At 36.6% G+C, this 22,884-nt stretch overlaps 1 pseudogene; it reads left to right on the top strand.

The window, feature by feature from the left end:
• The first annotated feature begins 3,006 nt into the window (after positions 1 to 3,006).
• Positions 3,007 to 22,884, top strand: part of LOC103276397 — a 43,748-nt pseudogene continuing 23,870 nt past the window's right edge.

Raw genomic sequence — 22,884 nt, 5'->3', positions numbered from 1 at the left:
CTAACCATGACTACAGACTAACCACAACCATACAAAAAACTAAAACATGCAATGATGCTAACATATAAGCTAAACAACCTCCTTATTGGTGTAATATTCCTCTACACAAAGATGGGGTTTGCAGAGAAATAATTTAAAAAGGAAAAGATTAAAATCAGTAAACTAACAGAACCAACCGAGCACACTCTGAGGCTTCCTTTAAGTCCAATATCCTTTCAACTCTGATTTCTAGCTGTTTTTGCAGCCTGGTAGATTTATTCACAGTTAGGGTAAGTTGCCCCTGACCTGCTGTGAAGAACAGTTCAGATCTGGGCTCCCTGCCCAGTCTATTACTCAGATCTGCCCTGTCTCTATTTATTTAGGAGGAAAACCTTCTGTCATTCCCCTTTGATGTTGTTACCTTGGATCCCCAGGAGGTGGTGTTGTCTCACTGCTCTGGTTGATCTTTATCTGTAGCTGCTGAAGCCTGTGAGTCAGTGACCAGGAGGGGAGGGAACGGGTGACTGTAGTCGGTAGTCATGGTGGTGGGCCTCCTGGTACATGAAGGAGCTCCACAAACCTGGCTCCAGGCGAGGATGTGGTATGGCTTGGCGGTGGCAGTGGCAGCAGCAGGCCTGGTGGTGGTGATCTCAGTAGATCCTACTTGCAGGGGCTTCAAGGTCCAAGGTCATGGGTTGTCTCAAGCATGGGCAGGGCGATGGCCATGGTGGCAGCATCCACAGCTGTGGTGGCGGCCCAGCCCACTGTGATGTTTGAGTGGTGATGGAGGCTGAGATCCCTGTGAAGAGCAGGCTGCCGAAGATGGAAGTTGCAGCCTGTGGGAGAGAGCTAGAGCCCTATTTGTGTTCTCTTAGGCAGAGGGTCTCACAGAGCAACCTGCCCCATCACTATCTTGCTGGAAGTCTCCCAAGAAATTTCTAATGGACTCTGGAAATTCAAAAGTTTTTCAGAACTAGCTTCAGCTCCCCAAGCGTGACCTGGCATAGCTGCTTCTGGTGACATGATAATTGCATTTCTGTGGGGAGGTGAGGTCACAGCATCACAAACCCATCTTTCAAGCCTTTGCCTCTTCCACCCACACATGCTTTGACTGAGATGACCTTCACATTGAGCTCACAGTCCTGGCAGCAGAAGGAGCCTTGTATTTTCTACTTCAGTCTGACAGATACATCCTGTAAGAGATTAGGTATATTAGAAAATTGGGCAAGTCTGTATGGGCGTGGCAAAGACACACTTTTGGGATAGAAACTGGTCAAGGGGTACACAAGAAGGAGGATCAAATCCTAAGGCATTAGCTGAGCTTTGGAGGGAGATGGTGTCCTGAGACTCTAAACTGACCCATGACTGTTGCTAATGTTATTCAATAAAATTCACATTGAAGGGCTTCTTGGTGCTTAATCCAGGTGTTATCAAAGTCTGAATTTTAATATGCTTCAAGATTGTAATTTCAAAATTCATCTCCCATTCAATTTGCACCTCCAGGCAAAAGTCAGATATTTTCAGGAGGAGTATAGCAATTTCTGTAAAATATTTTTGCATGGGCTAATGAATATGATGAGGCTAATATAATTATTTAATTCACAGCAGAAACAGTGTAACCAAATAGGAATTGCTCAAATATTATTGTTTTCCTGTAATTTGTGTATGACATACTTAATGGAGACAGTAAATGTGTCTGTATTGTAAATATCTGTGGAGTGTTGATTTTGGGGGACTATTTTCCTTCCAGAATCTAGGGAAAGTTCTTTAGGAAAAAGATAACATCATAATAGAGTGTTTCAGATCACAAACATTAGTGACTTAATTAATACAATTTTATTTTAAAGGAATACATTTATTTACAAATACAATATTATCAGAAAAAAGTTTTGAGGATGATATATTTCTCACTATACTTTCTCTGGTTTAAAAATATTTCAGTGTTATTCCAAGGTTTACTAACTGTTTTTCTCCCTTTTTAATGTATTAAATGGACAAGATTTCATGTCTTCAAAGTCCATTTTGCATGTTTGTGTTGTATTTTAATATACTTTCCAATTCAAATATTATTTCATTTCATTTAGTTACTCTGAAATAAGAAACATATAGTTACATCATCTGTAAAACTAATTGACTTACTACCCTAAAATTACTTTATCACTTTTTATTTCTTGCCTCATGTTTTAGTGCACATTATTTTGTACATTAATTTCTTGATCAGTATCATGCTATTTTTAGTCTATGTGAAACATGAAATGAGTTTTTTTTAAACAATCCTAGTATTTATTTTGAATAAATTGTGTTGGGTCACATAAAATTATTCAGTACATGTATAATTTATTAAAACCTCTAAATATCAATTCATAAGTTACTTTGGTCTATAGAATAAATACTTTGGAAAAATTGAAAACATCAAATTTTTAAAGTGAAATGAATTTGATATATGACAAGATATTCATACATATAGTGTGTTTGTATTAAATAATACTACTAGCTAACTGTTATTGAATAGCATTGTAGTGAACATCAATGTCACTGCAACCAGACTACCCAGGTTGAAATCCTGATGCTGCTGTCAGGATTCAGATTAGTTACCTTACTTCCTCATGGTTAAATTCTCCTAGTTATCAAAGGAGTATAACTTTAATTTCTAACTTATAGAATTGTGAATATTAAATGTTTGAATAGGTAAAATAATGAAAGTTCCTTTCAGTAGGTGGCATACAAAGAAAACTTTAATTTCTAACTTATAGAATTGTGAATATTAAATATTTGAATAGGTAAAATATTAATGAAAGTTCCTTTCAGTAGGTGACATACAAAGAAAACACGAGACTTGGGTAATTTCATTTTAAAAAGTATACATATATATTAACTTTGATTTGTCATGGGAAAAGAGTAATAATTAGAGATATTGTCTTCCATCAAAATGTAACCCCCAATGCATGTTTCCATGCAGAACCCTCTGCTCGCTGAATACTGAGTCCTGCAAATGATAGAAAGGCCTCTGTGGATTTGAAAATAGACATGATCTTCCTATTCCAGGTAGTTGGTGGAATCCTGGGGAACTTTTCACTCTTGTATCATTACATGTCCCTTTACTTTAGGGGTTGTGGGTCAAGAGTCACAGATTTGACTCTCAGGCACCTGATTATAGCTGACTCCTTGGTCATTCTCCCTAGAGAAATTCCAGAGACCATGACAGCTTTGGGGTGACAACATTTTGCTACTTATTTTGGATGTGAAGTTATTTTATATGTTCACACTGTGGCCAGGGGTCTGTCCATTGGTGCCACCTGTCTGTTGAGTGTTTTTCAAATGATCACCATCAACCCTAGGAACCTCAGGAGGTGGGTAGAGCATAAAGTAAAAGCCCCAAATTATGTTGGCCATTCCAGCACCCTGTGCTGGGCCTTACACATACTGGTAAATATCATTTTTCCTAATTATACAACTGGAAATTGGAGCAAAACAAACATCAAAAAGAAAAGAGATTTTAGATATTGTTCTCCATTTCATGACAAATTCATGACCCCAGTGTATACAGCATTGATCTCTTTCCATGATATTCTTTGCTTGGGATTCATGACTTGTGACAGCAGTTCCATGGTTTTCATCCTGTATAGACACAGGCAACAGGTCCAACACATTTGTAGTATCAATCGCTCCCACCCATCTTCTCCTGAAACCAGGGCCACCCAAAGCATCCTTGCACTGGTGAGCACCTTTGTAGCATTTTATATTCTTTCCTTCAGCATCTATGTTTATTTAGTTCTCTTCGATAATTTCAATTGGTGACTGGTGAACACTGCTGTAGTAATCACTGCACGTTTACCAACGATTCACCCTTTTATTCTCATGTGCCACGACCCCAGTATATCCCAGCTCTGTTAATCTCCTGTCGAAGAACTACACAATTCTGTTACCTCATCAGAAAAATGTGAATTGTCAGTCTAGTGTCATAATCAGTTATTGATGTACTCAGTCCTCAGCAAATCTTAAGAACAATAGTGACCCCATTTCTCTGCAGAAAGAGGGAGGAAGAGGACAATCTGAGACTGGGTCTGTTTGAAATAGTAAATATTAATAGCCACAGTAAATGAAATGTTATGCAATCAGTATATAAGTACTTATGATGTTATACATTTATTAATCGTTGCAGTGGATAAATGAAGATCTCCTAAAATACTCTTGCAATAATGTACAGGTACTGAAGATATCTTTGACTATGTAATGTTCTGTCTGAGATATTTAATTGTTCTAACGTGTTTGAACTTGGAATTTTATGAACAGTTTCATAAAAAGAAATATCATATGGTGGTTGCTATTTTTTTTATATTAGACCTCTGCAAAACACATGTTGAATTTTGATCTGCAGTGTTCATCCTCAGACCTAATGGAAATGGGTTATTGTAAATGGTCCTTCTGAATGACTTGGTTCTTTTCTTGTGGTAATGAGTGAGTTCTTGCTCTAGTAGTTTCTGCTAGGACTGGTTGTTCAAAAAAGTCTAGCATGCACCACTTGCCTACTCTCTTGTCATGTGATCTCTGCACATGTCAGCTCCTATTTGCCTTCTGCCATGAATGGGAGATGCACATGGCCCTCAACCAGATGCAGATGCTGGTGCCATGCTTCTTGTACAGTTTGCCTAACTTTGAGCCAAATAAACCTCTTTTTTTAATGAATAATGCAGCCTCAAATATTCCTTTATAGTAGAAAAATAGTAGAAGACAGTGGTGTTTCAATAAACTGGGGGTAGGGGTATTTGCATTGATTTGTAATGCAAATTGCCTGGGGGAAACTAAAACAAATTATCTTTAATTCCTGCAAACATTGGAGGTTGAGTTGTGAAACTGTGTCTTACATCCAAGAAAAAACTGCAGACATTTAAAATATAATACTGATTTTGTTTTTGTTTGTTTGTTTTTAGACATGAGGACTTACTGTGTTGATTCCCCTGCCTGGCTTATCTTAATTCATGGGTTTAGGCAATCCTTTCACCTTGGCCTCTTAAAGTGCTGGGGTTACAGGTTTGAGCCACTATGTTCGGCTGATATAATCATTAATTATGAGAAAGATTGACATATTAATTTATTTTGGGTAATTATTTTAATACTGATCCACAAGTGACAAAATGGAACATAGTGAGGTGTGTCAGCTGACTTTCATGAAGAGTGCAGATAGAAAACAATAAGTAAACAGGGATTTGGGATGTGGGGAAAAAATTAAATGGATTAGTTGAATGTTCAGAAAACAGATTGTTCTGGATTCAGTCTTGAGGGCAGTAGACAATATTGGCAAAAAAGAGCTTTTAGGATACACGTTTGTATTCCAACTTGAGGACACAAGTTTATGAAAGAAACTTCATCTTGGAGCAGTAGAAGAGTAACAATTTGGAACTGAAAATTTGAGTTTATTTTGCTTAATGAAGAGTCTTACAACTTTTCAGGTCATCAGCGTGAAGCAAAATAGACTACTACCAAAGAATTAAAAAGGATATTGGCACAAATATAGGAAATATTTTTGTATTATCTTCTGTATATAAGAGACCATTACATGCTTTTCAAGTAAATATTTTATTTTTGAATAATTTTATATTTGGAAATAAATTGCACAGAGAGTTCTCAAATGTCTCTCACCCATTATCCCTGATGTTAATATTCTGTCATGGGACATTTTTCAAAACTAGGACACCAGCATAGGTACATTCTACTATCTGAACCCCAGACGTTTTACATATTCACCATTTTTTAATACGTTTTTTCTCTTTAATGATCAATCCAGCATACTACACTATACATAGCCAGCTTGCTTTCTCAGTTTATTCTGTTCTTTTTTTTTCATGACCTTGAGAAGTTCGAGATGTACTGGTTCAGCACTTGTTAGAATACCCCTGAAACTGAAATTGTCTGTTATTTTCTTATGGGTAGACTGGTTTTATGGGGCTGGGAGAAGACTATCATACATCATCACATCAGATACTTTCAATAGTTTTACGCACTTCATATGTATAATCTCTGATGATATTAATATTGGTCAGTTAAGGTAGTGTTTGTCAGGTTTGTCCACTATAAAGTTACTATGTTTTCTTTTCTATAGTCCACTTTTTGGAAGGAAGTTTAAGGAGTTTCTAATCCTGGCTCACACTCAAGTGAATGTATTTGTGTGGAAAGGCACTGAATTAAACTCTGCACAATGGAGGGGTATTTATCCACACATATTATTTGGCATGCTTTTGTAAATAGTAGAAAGATTTGTCTTTTCTTTCCCATTTATTTGGCTATTCAATTATTTGTTTATATCTGCATGAACTCATTTATTTTTATTTTTATACTTTCTGTGTTAATTAGCACTTATCAATTTCTTTTATTACTTAAATTATTGCAACTTTAGTCCTTGGGAGGTATGGCACAATTAAAAATATATCTGGTCTTTATCCTGGTTTCTGTCACAGAGTTTCAAAACCCCTCAAAATTTCTTTAATGATAAGAATATTTTTGACATACTCATGGCAGGAGTCCCTACCTAGCTTCAGGATGGGGGCTGGTCACCAGAAAGACAAACCATGTAATCACAGGATTTGAACTTACAGCTGCTTGATCTCCAGGGTGGATGGGCAGTTGGAAATTGAGTTCAACTATATGGCCAATGATTTTGGCAATAGTGCCTGGTTAATAAAACCCCAATACATACTTTGGGTAATGAGGCTTGGGGGAGCTTTTTGCGGGGGGAAAATATCAATGAACTAAGCATTTTTGGCTCTCCACCTCCACAGGGACAGATGCCCCCATGTAATTTCCCTACCTCTGGCAAAAACCAGCCAATTCTCCAAGTATTTTTTTATTAGACCTTTTCTTTTTTTTTAACTTACTTTATTTTAAAGATGTGGTGTTCAATTCGGGATTAGGTATAAAAGTGGTCATTAAAGGTAAAATTTGGCACTAGTTTTAGTCTCCACTTTGTCTGGATTGAGATGTTACAATTATTAATATTATGTGCTCCCCACTTCCTCCTCTAGCAGTTTATGGATATGATAAAATGAGAGTAGTATATATAGCACTTTGCTGTGCTCTTTGAGTCATTCTAGCCAATTATTGAAAAAGATGGAGTTGTGGGAATTTCTGAATTTGTCTTTAGCCAAGTGAAGCACAGTTGGCTTGTGGACTGTTACTTGCAACTGGCATCTGATGTGAGGAAGTCTTGTGAAAGACTTTGCCCTGTAATGGAAAGAAAACAAGTTTTGTAAACCATTTGAGAGGTCTACTCTGAGCCAACGTGAATGACCTTGGTCTGGGGCAACATAGTTTCAAAAAGTCCTGAGAAGTTACACCCAAGAAGGTTGGGTTACAGTTTGGTTTTATACATTTCAGAGGGACAGTCATGGCAGGTAAAATTATAAACCTATACACTGAAGGCATACGTTGGCTTATCCCAAAAAGTGGGATATCTCAAAGTTGGCCTTATAGGTAAGTTGAGGTAGTTTTTGTCAGGGTTGTCCTCTATAAAGTTATATTTTATTTTCCATACTATGTTACTTTGGAAGGGAGTTTCTGAGCCTAGGATACACTCAGGTGAGATGTGTATTTGTGTGGAAAGGCTCAGAATAAATCTCCACCCACTGGAAGAGTGAGTATCCATACATATTATTTGGCATGCTTCTGTTGAAAGTAATGAAAATTTGTAAAATCAATGAATATTTTAGTTGGATGAGTCTTGGGCTTTCTTCTAGAACTTACTTCCTGGAAAGGTCCGGGAACAGCTGTCTGGACAGGATAAACCACTCCAGAATATATTAGACCCATAGGTTGTACAGTGTTTTCCATAGGGTGGAGTGCAGTGTCAAATGTCAAATAGTGAGATTTTTTTTGGCATACAAGAAATGTGAGAATGCGCTTATATATATAGCTCATATATACAAAATGGCTGAGATTTCTCTTTAAGGGTAGGATTTTTAGTGTTGTAATGAACTAATGGCAACCAAAAGTAATGGACAAGGATCCAGACAGGCTCAATCTAGTCTGAAACAGTCCAAGGAAACTGACTGCCTTAAGAAAGCGCATTCGATGACATTCACAGCTGAAAGATGTGGTCAGCAAGTGACAACACTTCACCCATGGTCTCAGCATGACCTGCATGCCCAGAGATGGAACCTGAGGGGAAGGGGACATACCTGGTTGGCCGCCCTCAGGACTCTTCCCCAGGATCCAACCCCAGGACCCTCCCAGGCTCTACCCCTGTACCCTCCACTGGCTCTACTCCCAGGACCCTCCCAAGTCTCAACATCCAGGACAACTCCTTAGCCTCCAACTCCACAACTCCTCCCTGGGTTCTAGCCCATTTCTTGGGCCCGTATTCAGGGTGTTCTCACCTTGTCACTGAGTGTGTGTCTCCCTACACATCTTCATATGGAACTAGTTCAAATACGTCATTCTCCTCTCGTTTTGGCAGTTGTTTATTACTGCAACTTTCTCTAAAAAGGATATTGAGTTTCATGATATATCAGGAGTCCTCCAAGGGTTTGGTTTTTTGGTGCATTTTAATGAGTTTTATGAAACCATGTGACCTCATTTCAAATAAAATCTAAAATTTTAATCTAGAAAACGAATTTAATCCAAAGATTATAACAAAATGTACAATTTTCAGAATACATTACGTGTTTATACACAAAAATAAAAATTCTGCATAAAAATACCAGATATGGTATTTATAGTATTATAGCATAATCACCAACGTCAGAAATGACTCAAACATCCAGCAACTGGTGGATGAATAATCAAAATGTTCTACATTCATAAAAGAGCACTTAGCAATAAAAATAAATGAACACCTGATACATGCTACAACACCATTGAATATCAAAGGCATTAAACAGAGTAAAAGAAACCAGCTTCAAAATGTTACATACTTATACGACGTTCATGGCTATTATTTATTATTAATCATAGCCAGGAGGTGGAAACAATTGAAATGTTCATTGGTGAATGGCTAGATAGACAAATGTTGTGTATACACATGATGGAATATTTGTCTTCAAATATTCTACACCCTTATTTACACATACATGTACTTGGTAATTCTCTTCAACACTGAAGTGATTTCTCTTGGTCCCAGAGAGGAAACTCATTCATTGGAGGCTCCCATACTCCTCAAGAGAAGCTGAGTATCTGAGTAAAGCAATGCTTGTCTGTGGCTTCTTTGTGTCTCAAACAAAACTAAAAATTAGATCTGGTAGCAAATGAGGGATGAAAAAGTACAAATGCATTTCAGTATATTTTGCTTATTTTAAACATAAATATTTTGCTAAAATTTGTAAACAATTACATAATTTATATATAATCTATGATATAAATATATATAATTGTAAAGAAGAGTCTCACCATCTTCAGACTGTTCTTGAACACTGGAGCTCAAGTAATTCTCCCACCTCAACCTCCTGAGTAGCTGGGACCATAGTTTTGTGCATCTGCACCAGACTCAATTTATATTTTTGTGACTCCCATTATAAAAAAAATTTCTGGTCAGTACTTAGAAAATTTCTTCATGAAAGAGCCAGGATATTTTTTTCAGAGGAAAGTGCAGTTCTAGGTAAACTTAAAGGAGATGGGATGGGTTCATGAGGGTTCCTCAGACAGTTTGTAGCAGTGCATGCAGGGTGCTGAGGGATCCAGTGCCTGTATTATTCCCCGAAAGTCACTGAAACCCCTCCTCAGGTGCTACCTAGTGCATCAACATCTGTCTGTCCCTCCAGACTGAGAGCAGGATTTTGAAAAAAGCAGAGAGTCAGCGAGTCCTGGGGTGGTGGCACCCAGCCTTAGGGGACCCCACACATTGTGAGTTTTACCTCCAGGAGTCCCACCAGGTTTTAGGGTAAAAATTATTAAAAAGCCCTATAAACTGATGCTTAAAGGTACTGAAAGCAAAAGACTTGCTTAGATTCAATTTCAGTTTTGGATGAAGAAAAATGTCAGAAGTCAGTCTTGCTTTCCCATCATTGTACATGAGGAGGTGTATAATGATTGCCATCCTTTTAATTCTGCTAAAGCTGAGCTGTGGATTCTGGTAATGAGATCCCATTGTGTGTAGTAACTTTTCTTCTCTGTTTTTGACATTCATTCATTCACTCATTCATTTGTGTTGATTATAATCCCCCTCAATCCATTATATCACTTGGTCAACAATGAGGATTAGCCTCACTAATCATCAGAGAAATGTGAATCAAAACTACAGTGAGATGCCACCTAATTCTGGTAAAGATGTCCATTACTAATAAGTCAAGAAACAACTGGTGCTAGAGCATTGTAGTGAAAAGGCAATATTTCTACATGGTTGAGGGTAGTATAGGCTAGTACACCCTCTATGGAAAGTAGTTTGGTGATTTCTAAAAGAACTGAAAATTAACCTTGCTTATGATCTAGCAACCCCCTCTCCTTGGAATATACCCAGAGGAGCATTAACGGTTCTACTAAAAAGACACCTGCACTTACATGCTTACTGCCACTCTATTCACAATGGCAAAAACATGGAAACAACCCTCCTGCCCATCAAAAGTGGACTGGATAAAGAAAGTGGGGTACATATGCATGATGGAGTTTTACGCAGCCATAAAGAAGGGCAAAATTATGGACTCTACAGAAAATTGGATGGAGTTAGAGACCATCAACCTAAGCAATCTATCACAGAAACAAGTAACTGAATACAACATATTCTTACTTATAAGTGGGTCCTGAGCAATAGACACACGAGAACAAGGGAGGGATCAACACGGGGATCAGCGCTGCTGAGGGAGAAAGGGAGGGAGGGAGGAGGATGGGGGGCATGTGAAAACATAAGGGGTTTGGTCCACTACTGGGGGAGTAAGGGCCAGTTAGAAACCCAAATTTCAACTGCATACAGCCTACTTATGTTTTTACATGAGGACTTGTATGCCACATCTCTATAAGGCAAAAAACGATTTTCCAATTTGAATATCTTCCCTGAATTAATCAATTTCTTTATCAACAAATATTTGAGCCAGAGTCTCACTGTGTTGTCCAGGCTGGAGCACAGTAGCACAATCACTGCTCACTGCAACTATTACCTGTATCCAGAGGGCACTGCTCACTGCAACTATTACCTGTACCCAGAGGGCACTACAACTATTACCTGTACCCAGAGGGCACTGGTGATCCTTCCTACTCAGCCTCCTACATAACTGGAAATAGAGGTGCACACTACCACACCTGGCTTTTTTTCTTAAATACTTTTTTAAAAAGATGAGATATTGCTATGTTGCTCGACTGGTCTTGAAATCCTGGTTCAATCAGTCATCCTGTCTTGATCTCCCAAAGTGCTGAGATTGCAGGAATGAGCAACCACAAGCCCTGGGCATCTTCTCTAAATTTATAAATTTTATTATGTCAAGAATAATTTTTTCTTATAATTATTGTGTTACACTAAAACAGCCTGTCTGAAAATAATGGGTGAATATTTGTTTTCTTTCTCTTTATCTATTTCAGAGTAATAAGTATGTGACCTAACTACCATGAAAGATATTGAAAATTTTTAAAGTGACTATGTATATGAGGAATTTGTATATGCTTGATGAGGCTGAATTAACTACAGACAATATCTTAAAGCAGATGGAGCCAACTTTTTTTTTTTACTCTGGTGCTCTTCTGTCAGAAGCTCATACATTTTGAGAGGTTCCTCGCTGGTAGGGCAGATATACGTTATGGAATATAAGTGGAAAATAGTTTGACTCATCTTAAATTTGCCTTTTTACTTTTCCTATGGTATGTCCTGTCATATTGATTGTTCTCTACTTTTATTAAAATTTTAGAATTATTGTCATTTTTAGTCTAATTTATAATGTCTCCTCTTATGAAGAAATTCAAGTATATTTTATTATTTTTATCATATGAATCTTTCTTTTTTGTCCTTTATCTTATCATAAGATATATAAAATAAGTATATTTATTAGAATTTTGGTATATATTTCCATTTCCCAAATATCACATATTAATAATACCATCCCCACTGTAATTTCTATTGCTTACTAACTTTTTAAAATATACTTTTGGCTGGGTGTGGTGACTCAGCTTGCAATCCCAGCAGTCAGGGAGGTCAAGGAGAAAGGATTGCCTGAGCTCAGGGGTTCGAGACCAGCTTGGGCAACTTGGTGGGCCTTCGACTCTACAGTAAATCAAAAAATAAGTCAGATGTGGTAGCGTGCAGTTGTAGTTCCTGCTACTTGGAAGGCTGAGGTGGAAGGATCGCCTGAAACCAGCAGGTTGAGGCTGCAGTGACTGAGAGTATGCTACTGCTCTCCAGCCTGGGAGACAGAGTGAGACTCCAACTCAAAAAAGACAGATAGATAGATAGATAGATAGATAGATAGATAGATAGATAGATAGATAGATAGATAGATGATAGATACTTTCTATATTTCTGAATTTTTAAAAAATATATTTTATTTTTAAAATGTGGAGTACAATTTAAGATCAATTATAAAAGTGGACATTGTACAGTTAAAGTTTGAGTTCCCTTTGGTCCCCACTTTGCCTGGTTTGAGATCAGGTACCCTTGTTGATGTTGTGTTCCCCCACCAACACTTGGAAGTACCCTGCTACTGGCAATAACATTCTTATAGTATTTTAATAAATGTTTAGGATCTTTCTGAATTTTTAACTTCAGTAATCTATCAGTTTATTCATGAATAAACATGTCTCATAGGGTTATCCACCTCTTTTTGTTTCTTTTTAAGAGTTTTGGGGCTATTCTAATTTGTTCACTCTTCTATTAGATTATCTTATTGATGCATAATGGGTGTATATTATATTTGATTTTTGTAATAACATTGCTAACCCAGAAGCTAATGAATGGAGCTATATAGAGATAAAGTAAATGTGTAAATTAGCATAGGTATAAATTATATTTTAATAGCATTTTGTTTTTTTACACAAGGGTATGATGAGATTCTTTATTTGTTTACATCTAGTTTCATATATTGCAGGGAATGTTTTATAGTATTCCTCATCTAGGCTTTGCACATTTTTGTTATTTACTACTAATTGCTTTATTTTATTTAACATTTTGGCAATTGCAGCTTCTCCCAGAATAAGTTGCAAATGATTATTATTTCTATCTATGAAGGCTATTGTTTTTGTATACCTATGTATATACTCATATTTAGCTTACTGAATTATCTTGGGTGGTATATGTTTGTTTCAATTTCTTCCTGTTTCCAAGTGTTTAATGGCATCAATTGCAAATATAGATTTACACCTTTGTTTTCAATTTCTCAACCATTTTAAATGGCCTTGGCTAAGGAGCCAATACAATGATAACCGAAGGTGATCAAATGTTCATAGTGTTGTTTTCTGAACTTAGTAGTTCATAGTGTTGTTTTCTGAATCTAGTGCTTCCCGTGAGCAAGATCAGAACTTTAAGTTAGAAAAGATCCATCAATTTCTAATTTTGAGAATTTTAATTTCATATCAACATGTTGAATCTTTCCATATGTGTTTTTGTAAGTATAAGTAGGTTTGCATTTTTCTGTAGCTACAAGTATGATTAAGTGTATTAATAAATTTCCTAATTTTGAATCATTTCTGAATTCAGATGTAAGCTTTATGTAGTCATCACGTTATTTTCATATTATTTTCAGCTTTTTGCCATATTTAGTTTAGATGTTTCCATCTGTAAGCAGATGCGAGGTTTTTCTGTACTATTCTTTTTGGAACAAAGTTTAAGACATTTTAGTGTCAGTATTTTTTTATATATATAATAACCATTTGGAAATTTTACTTCCCGCTCAAGACCCTAGAATTGAAAGAGTAGCTTGGAATTATCTAACATTTAAAGGAATCAATGAATCTGCCTGCAAATCTGATTCTGATGTTTTTATTTGTGAGGAACTCTTATAAAAAATATCTCTTTCCAAGTGAGGGCTTGCTAGAAGCCCAAACCTCACCTGCACGCAATTTATTTACGTAACAAATCTTCACATGTACTTGACAACTTGATTATTTTAATAAAAGCAAACTCTGGTATTAATGTGAGGCTGAACAAACTGTGGTTTATTATACAATATAAAACAATCTTTCATTAAAAAGAAATGAAGTACTGAAAAAATGTTTCTCTCATGATTATTGTACTTTATAAACAATTTCTATTGAAGTCAATATTGGTAAAGTATATTTTTCTAAGAAATGTACATTTTATCAGGATTTGCTAATCAATTGGTATTGAGTCAGGGAAATAGAGAAAATATGTAATAATCAATTATTAACATCATGTTATTTCTTTTGCACTTATGCAATTGAAAGTCTTGGGGGTAGCTTGTGATTCTACCTTCCGACCCACAAATTAAGTGCTAATGTTATTCTGGGGCCTGCAGATTCAAAAAGAATTAGATTGGGAAGGGGTAGGAGAAATGCTCATGGGAGCAGATAATCCAATGAGATCCATGAGTTTCTCTCCACCCTTCATGAAAATGGTCACACCTCAGCATTTTGTGCTTCTTCCATGAAAGACCCTGTCTGCTTCTAGGAATAATGAGATAAAGATCCCAAACACTTCAGTGGCCTCTTTAGATATACTCAAGAGAAACTTGTAATTGACCCTGGCAATTCAAAAGTTTTTCAGAACTATTCTCAGCTTGCCAATCATGAACTTGCATTGCTCCTACAGGCAACATGATAATTGCAGTTCTGTGGGGCGGTGAGGTCACAGAATCACAGACCCATATTTCAGACTCTGGTTTCCTCCTCTCACACACGCTTTGTTTGTTATGACCTTCACACTGAGCTCATGATTTTGGCAGCAGGAGGGTGACTGGTATTTTCTACTTTTATCTGAACTCCACAGCCCATAAGGGAAGGAGGCATATCAGGAATCTGGGTAGGTGTGCAACAAAAGAAACTCTTTTGTTTTAGAAACTGGTCCAGGGACAGAACTACACAGGAAGGTCTAATTCTTGAGATGAACTGAACTTTGAAGAGAGATTAGTGGCCTGAGGTCCTAAACTGACCCATGACAGTTGCTGATGTCATTTAATAATATTCTCATTGAGGGATTTCTTGTTGTTTGATTCAAGTGCTATCACAATCTGAATGCTAACATGTATCAAGATTGTAATTTCAAAATTCATCTTCCATTCCCTTTAGTCCAATACTTTTGTGTACAATAGGCATTTTGCACAATATCTCTGTAAAAATCAGAGATGTTTTCAAGAGGTGTATAGTGATTTCTGTGAAAATTCTATGCATGGGATTATGAATATGATGGAGCTAATTGAATTACCTAATTTGAAGTAAAAGCAATGTGATCAAATGGTAATTGCTGGAATATTTTTTTTTCTGTAATTTGGGTGTGACATACTTAATGGAGACAGTAAATGTGTCTCTACTGAATATATCTGTGGTCTATTGATCATGAGGGACTCTTTTCCTTCTTGAAATTCAGGAAGGTCATTTAGAAAAAAGTTCTATCAGAAAAGAAAAATACTATAAGAAAGAGATTGAAAGTAGCCAGAAGTGGCCCGGGGTTGGGTCACCTAATATCATAAGTGTGCCTGATCTCAAACCAGACCAAGTGGAATCCAAAGGGGGACTCAAACTATATCTGTACAATGATCACTTGTATACCTAATCTTGAAGGGTTCCCCACATCTTTAAAATAAAAATTGAAAAAAAGAAAAGTTCACATTATAATAGAGGATTTCAGAGAGCAAACAATTAAAGACTTAATTAAATAACTTTTTATTCTAAAGGAATAGGTAAACTTAAAAACACAATCTCAGAAAAAAAGCAGTTTTAAGATTAGTATACTTAGTGCTATATTTTCTGTATTTTAAGAACCTTTCAATGTTTCTCCCAAGCTCACTACTCATTTATTTCCTTTTTCTTTTATTTTTTTAAGTGATAAATTAGACTTTATTGAGAGGACAGATGTTCCCACAGTGGAAGGGGATCTGAAGGAGTTGCCCCCTTTTCCCTTTTCTATTTATTAAATACACCAGATTTTGTTGTTCAAATTCCGTTTTGTACATTTGTGTTCTATTTTGATAGGTTTCTCATATCAAGTGCTAATTCAAGTTTCAATTGGTTATTTTAAAATAAGAAACATATAGTTATATAATCTTTAGATAAGATTAATTCATTTTCTACTCTAAAATACTTCTGTCTTTTGATGTTTTATGTCTCATATTTTATGGCACAACCAAATTTTGTACATTATTTCTATGAAGAAATTTCATTGTAGTTTTTGACCCTGCAAAATGCAAATGAATTTTTTTGAGCCTTCCTAACATTTATTCACATTAAATAAAGTTGGGTCATATAAATTATTCAGTTTGTCTACAATTTAGTAAAACCTCTGAGTATGTATTCATAAGTTATATTTATCGATTGAATACTTAGACAAACTGGAAATTTATCAAGCAAAATTTATATTGTAGATTAAATTTGAACTATGGCAAGGTATTTATACATATATAGGCCTGTATGTGTGTGCATTTGTGTGTGTATTAAAAACACAGCCAAGTAGCTGTTATTGTATAATGTAGTGCTGAACATCATGTCACTGTAACCAGGCAACCCAGGTTCAAATTCTTACTCTCCCGTCAGGATTGAGATGAGTCATCTGATCTCCTTGTGATTAAATTATTCTAGTTGGTCAAAAGAGAATGTCTAACTATAGAGTTGTGAATAATAAATATTGGATAGGTAAAGCATTAGTAAAAGTGACTCATACATTGTGCATGCTATAAAAAGAAGCACTAGGTAAGTGTTTTAGGAACCCATCAGCATCAGTGTACCAGCTAGTGTTGTCAGAGGCTGCCTTTGGCTTCACTGGATTTTTTGCTTTTGGAGATTCTTTCAATGCATTTGCCCATTTCATGATGTGTGACTTGGGAGCACACCTGCCCACATTACACTGAGCATTCAGCATTTTAAAAACCAAAATAGTATGACTCCCATTCCCCATTCTTCCATTTCACTTGATCTTCCTCCTCCTTTCATTGACTTTTTGTTTCCTTGGATTTAAAAATCCTCAAAGGGAGACATTTTGCAGTGTGGAAGAGATGAAACAAAAAGATGGCAGGAGCACTAATATGGACCTATACTAATGAGTTCAAAAACTGTTTTTGCCAGTGTAAAAAGTGTCTCGTTAGGTGTGTTGCATCAAAGAGTTCTTTGAAGGCGACTTGAGTCTAAACATGTAAGAATAAAAACAAGTTTCTTTTTCTAAATACATTCCTGTTTTTTGGGGCTCCCCCTCCTAGATATGTTGCATGTACCAAAATGGCTTGTGATTTCTCTTTCAGGGTGGGAATTTTAGTGGTGTAATGAACTAATAGTAATGAAAAGTAATAGGCATTGACCCAGGCAGGCCCAATCTAGTCTGAAAAAGCCCAAGAAAGCTGATTGCCTTAAGGAAGAGTCCAGGAGAAAATTCAGTATGCACAGCTGCAGGATGTGGTCATCAGGAATGAAGACACTTTGTCCATGGTTTCAGTATGACCTGTGTGCTCAGGGATGGAGCCTAAGGGGGAGGAGGCATCCCTGGTTGATCACCCACAGTACCCCTCCCTACACTCCACTCCTAGTACCCCTCCCCCGACTTCAAACCCAGGACTCCTTCCCAGGTTTTACCTTGGGACTACTCCCCATGTTTCATGTCCAACCCCAGGATACCTCTCCAAGTTCCACCCTCAAGATGCCTCCCAGCCTCTACCCCCAGGACCTCTCCCATGGTCCAATCGCATGACCCCTCCACAGGCTGCGACCTCCTTCTTGGGGTTGTATGTAGGGTGTGCTCTCTTGTCCCTGAGTGTTTGTCTCCCTCCACATCTTCACATGGGACTAATTCCATAGCATCACTTCTCTACTGGGCAGATGTTTATTAATGCAACATTTTCCAATGAGAATTTGGGGGTTTCGTGACATATCAGCAGTATTCCAATGTTTTTTGTGTTTTTTTAATTGTCTAAGGAGTTGTGTGAAACTCTGTGACCTCATTTCAAATAGAATCTATAATTATAAACTAGATGGTAAATATCATAGAAAAAGTATTGCATAAGGTACAATTTTCAGAACACCTTAAGTGTTTACAACCCAAATAAAAATTCTACATCCCTAAAACCAGGTCTGGTTTATAGAATTATAGCATAATCGCCTTACCTGAAATGACCTAAACATCTAACAGCTAGTGGATAAATAAACAAACTGTGATACATCCATACAATGAAATACAACTTAGCAATAAATATGAATGAATGTCTGATACATGTTGCAAAACGGCTGAATCTAAAAGAGAGTAAACTGAGTAAGGAATCCAGCTTCAAAAGGTTATGTACTCACACCTATGTTCATAGCTGCACAATTCATCTTACCCAAGAAGTGGAGAAAACCAAAAAGTTCATTGTTGGATGAATAGGTATCAAAAGTTTATACACACACAAAAACCCAAACACACACACACACACACACACACACACACGGATATTCTTCATTGCATTTTTATCAAATATTCTACTCCTGTATAAAACACAGCATGTGCTTGATAACTGCCCACCAACTAAAGGAATTTGTCTTGGTCCAACAGAGGAAACTTGCTGATTGCAGACTCCCATACTCCCTAAGGTAAGCTGATGATGTAAGATGTGGTTTATCCACTGCTTCTTTGAGTGTCTTTTTATTATTTATTTATTTTTATTATAAATATGTGGGGCCCAATTCAGGGTTAGGTACACAAATGTTGATTGTGTAGGTACCCTTGTACCTGAGGTATGCCCCTCCCTCCCCTAGCAGTTTCCCTCAACTCCCAATCCCATCGCCCCTCCCCTGACAGTTTTATACTACTGCCAATCACTTTCTTATACTATTATAATTGTTCAAGTTCCACTTATGAGTAAGAACATACGGTACTCTCTTCTTTGTTTCTGTGATAGATCACTGCGTATGATCAACTCTAAATCTATCCAAGTTGCTGCAAAGTCCATATGTTTGTGTTTCTTTATGGCTGCATAATATTCCATTGTGTATATATATCACATTTTTTACCAAGTACAACTTCGATGGGCAACATGGCTGGTTCCATGTTTTTGCTATTGTGAATAGAGCTACAACAAACATATGTGTGCAGGTACTGTTTTTAGAATGATTTGAGTTCCTCCAGGTATATTTCCAATAGGGGAATTGCTGCATCATATGGAAGGCCAATTCTAGCTCTTTCAGATACTGTCATACTATCTTCCAGAGGGGTTGCACTAGATTGCATCCCCAATAGCAGTGTAGAAGCCTTCCTTTTTCTCCACATCCTAGCCAGCATCTGTTGTTGCTTGTTTTAATGATGGCCATTCTTACTGGGGTTATGTGGTATCTCAATGTGGTTTTGATTTGCAATTCTCTGATGATGAGTGAGGCTGAGCACTTTTCATTGTGTCTGTTGGCTGCCCATATATCTTCTTTTGTGAAGTGTATATTCATGTCTTTTACCCATTTTTTACTGGGGCTGTTTGTTTTTGTTTCTTTTTGGTGCATTTGAGTTCCTTGTAGATACTAGATGTTAGGCCTTTGTCAGATATACAGTTGGTAAATATTTTTTCCCATTCTGTGGGCTATCTCCCTGCTCTCTTGATGGTTTCTTTTGCTTTTCAGAAGCTCGTTAGTTTGATGAGGTCCCACTTGTCTATTTTATTTCTTAGGTATGGGTATTTAGCGTTTTAATCAGGAGTTGGTGCCAATTCCAATTTCCATAAGGGTGTCTCCTGTGTTTTATAAGATTCTTTATGTTTAGGTCATTGATGCATTTAGAGTAAATTTTTGTATATTGTGATATGTAGGGATCCTGTTTCAATCTTCTGCATATGATCAGCCAGTTTTCCCAGCACCATTTATTGAATAGGTTCTCTTTCCAGTGGTTTTTGCTGGAGGCTTTGTCAAAGTTAAGTTGGTTGAGAAATTGAGGCTTTGCTTCAGAAATCTCTATCCTGTTCAATTGGTCTATAGGCTTATTCTTGTACCAATACCAGACTGTTTTGATTACTGTAGCCTTATAGTAAGTTTTGAAGTCTGGAAGTGTAACACGTCCTACTTTGTTTCTTTTCCCAAGGATTATTTTGGCTATTCGTGGTTGTTTTTTGTTTCCATATGAATTTCTGTATCGTCATTTCCTGGTCTGAGAAGAATGATATTGGTAACTTAATGGGTATTGTGTTGAATTTGTAGATTGCCTTTGGTACAATGGACATCTTAACAATGCTGATTTTTTCTACCCATAAGCATGGAATATTTTTCCATTTGTTTGTGTCTTCTTGGATTTCTTTGAGCAGTGTTTTATAGTTCTCTTTGCAAAGGTCTTTCACTTCTCTAGTTAGGAAGATGCCGCGGTATTTCATTTTTTGGTGGCTGTTGTAAATAGGATTGTACTTTAATTTGGGTCTCTGTCTCTGCCTGTTTGTTGTTGGTGTATAGGAATGCAAATCTGTTTTGCACATTTTATACCCTAAGACTTTGCAAAAGTCCTTTATCAGTGCAAGCAGGTTTTTTAAACAGATTCCCATGGATTTTCAAGGTTTAGGATCATATCTTCAGCAAAGAGGGATAATTTGACTTCCTCTTTTCCTATTTGGATACCCCAGATTTCCTTCTCATGTCTAATTGCCCAAGTGAGGACTTCCAACACAATGTTGAACAATAGGGGTGAGAGTGGGCAGCCTTGTCTTGTTCTCATTTTTAGGGAAATGTTTCCATTTAGCAATATGCTAGCTGTGGGTTTATCATAGATGGCACTCACTATTTTGAGGTATGTTCCTTCTATACCTAGGTATTTGAGGTATGTTCCTTCTATACCTAGGTGTTTATCAAGAAGGGTTGCTGGAGTTTATTGAAGCTTTTTCTGCATCTAATGATATAATCATGTGGTTCTTGTTTTTACATTTGTTGATGTATTTAACTATATTTGTGAACTTGCGAATGTTAAGCCAGCCCTGCATCCTGGGGATGAAGCCTACCTAGTAATGGTGGATGATTTTTTAAGATGTGTGTTTGGATCCGACTTTTTAGAATCTTGTTGAGGAGTTTTGCATCTATGTTTATAAGGGATAGTGACCTGTAGTTTTCTCTTTTTTGTTGGATCTTTACTCTATTTGGGTATCAGTGTTATGATAGATTCATAAAATAATTTGGGGAGAATTCCATCTTTCTCAGTTGCCTGGAATACTTTCAGTAGGATTGGTATCAGCTCCTTCTTGTACGTATTGTAGACTTCTTCTGGAAAGTCATCCAGTCCAGAGCTTTTTTTTTGTAGGTAGTTTTCATATAGAATCAATTTCCTTGGTTTTTATTGGTCTACTTAGTGTCTCAATGTCTTGTTCATTCAAACTGGGGAGGTTGTGTGATTGTAGAAAATCTTCCATTTCAGTTAGGTTATCAAGTTTGTTTCCATATAAGTGTTTATTAATCTCAGATAATCTTTTTTATTACTTCAGGGCCAGTTGTGATTTGATCTTTTGCATTTCTTAATGTGTTTATTTGAGGTTTTTTCCCCTCTTTTCTTAATCACTCCTGTAGGGATCCATCAATCTTGTTAATTCTTTCAAAGAATCAACTTTTTGTTTTGGTAATGTTTCCTATAATATTTTTGTCTTCTATGTCCTGTATTTGGGTTCTTATTTTGGTGATTTGGAATCTTCTGTTAAAATTTGTGCTTTGGTGGCCTTCTCTTTGGAGCTCCCTTACGTGGTTTGTTAGGCTCTCCACTTGTGAACTTTCCATTTTCTTGATGTGTGCTCATAGAGATATAAATTCCCCTCTTAGAAATGATTTCATAGCAGCCCAGAGGTTTTGGTAAGATGTTTCTTTATTTTCATTTGTTTCCAGGAATCTTTCACTTTCTGCTTTGGTTTCATTGTTGACCCAGTAATTGTTCAGCATCATGCTGTTTAGTGTCCATGTCTTTGTGGGCTTTGGTAAAATGTTGTTTGTTTGATATTTATTTTTATTTCACTGTGGTCTGAGAGCGTGCTTGGCAAGATTTCAATCTTATGGAATTTATTTATGCCAGATTTTTGGCCAATGATGTGATTGATCTTGGAGTACTTTTGCTGTGGTGATGAGTAGAATGTATATTCTATGGCTATGGGGTGAAATACTCTGTAGGTATATATTAAGTCCACTTGGTTGAGTGTCAGGCTTAGGTTCTGCATCTCCTTGCTGATTTTTTGCATCAATGATCTGTCTAGGATTGTTAGCGGGGGTATTCAAGTCCCCTGCTACAATAGTGTTAGAGTCAATATCTTTTTCTAGTTTTAGTTTACTTAGTAGTTGCTTTACAAATGCTGGTGCTTATGTGTTGGATGCATATACGTTTAGGATGGTTATTTCCTGTTGATGGATTGTACCTTTTATCATTATGCCGTATCCTTTTGCATTTTATAATTTTTGATATCTTCAAGATTGTTTTATCTGATATTATGATCACAACTTTTGCCTTCTTTTGTATCCATTTGTCTGGGAATACATTTTCCATCCTTTAATCTTGAGTTTGTGTGTATCCAGTGTAGTGAGATGAGTCTCCTGGATGCAGCAAATAATTGGTTCATGGTTTCTTATCCAGTTTGCATTTCTGTGTCTTTTCAGTGGTACATTTAGTCTATTCACTTTCAGACTGGTTATTGAAATGTGATTGCTTATCCCTGTCATGAGGTTCTTATAAAGATTTTTCTTTGCTTGTTTTCTTTTGTCTTTGGGTTAATGTATGTGTGTGTTTTCAAGTTTCTTGCTGTACCATATTCTCTGTTGAATCTGTGCTCTGCTGTTCTCTTGTAAAGTGTCAGTCATTCTTTTTTTTTCTTTCTCCTGTGTTTAATACCTTTTAAATTTTCTTCTGTAGAGATAGTGGGGAAGCTGCATAATCTC

The sequence above is a fragment of the Carlito syrichta genome, unplaced genomic scaffold, assembly GCF_000164805.1.
Source record: "Carlito syrichta isolate Samal-C Ts95f unplaced genomic scaffold, Tarsius_syrichta-2.0.1 Scaffold316181, whole genome shotgun sequence".
In the NCBI taxonomy this organism is placed as follows: domain Eukaryota; kingdom Metazoa; phylum Chordata; class Mammalia; order Primates; family Tarsiidae; genus Carlito; species Carlito syrichta.
This window is presented reverse-complemented; position numbering and strand designations above follow the sequence as displayed.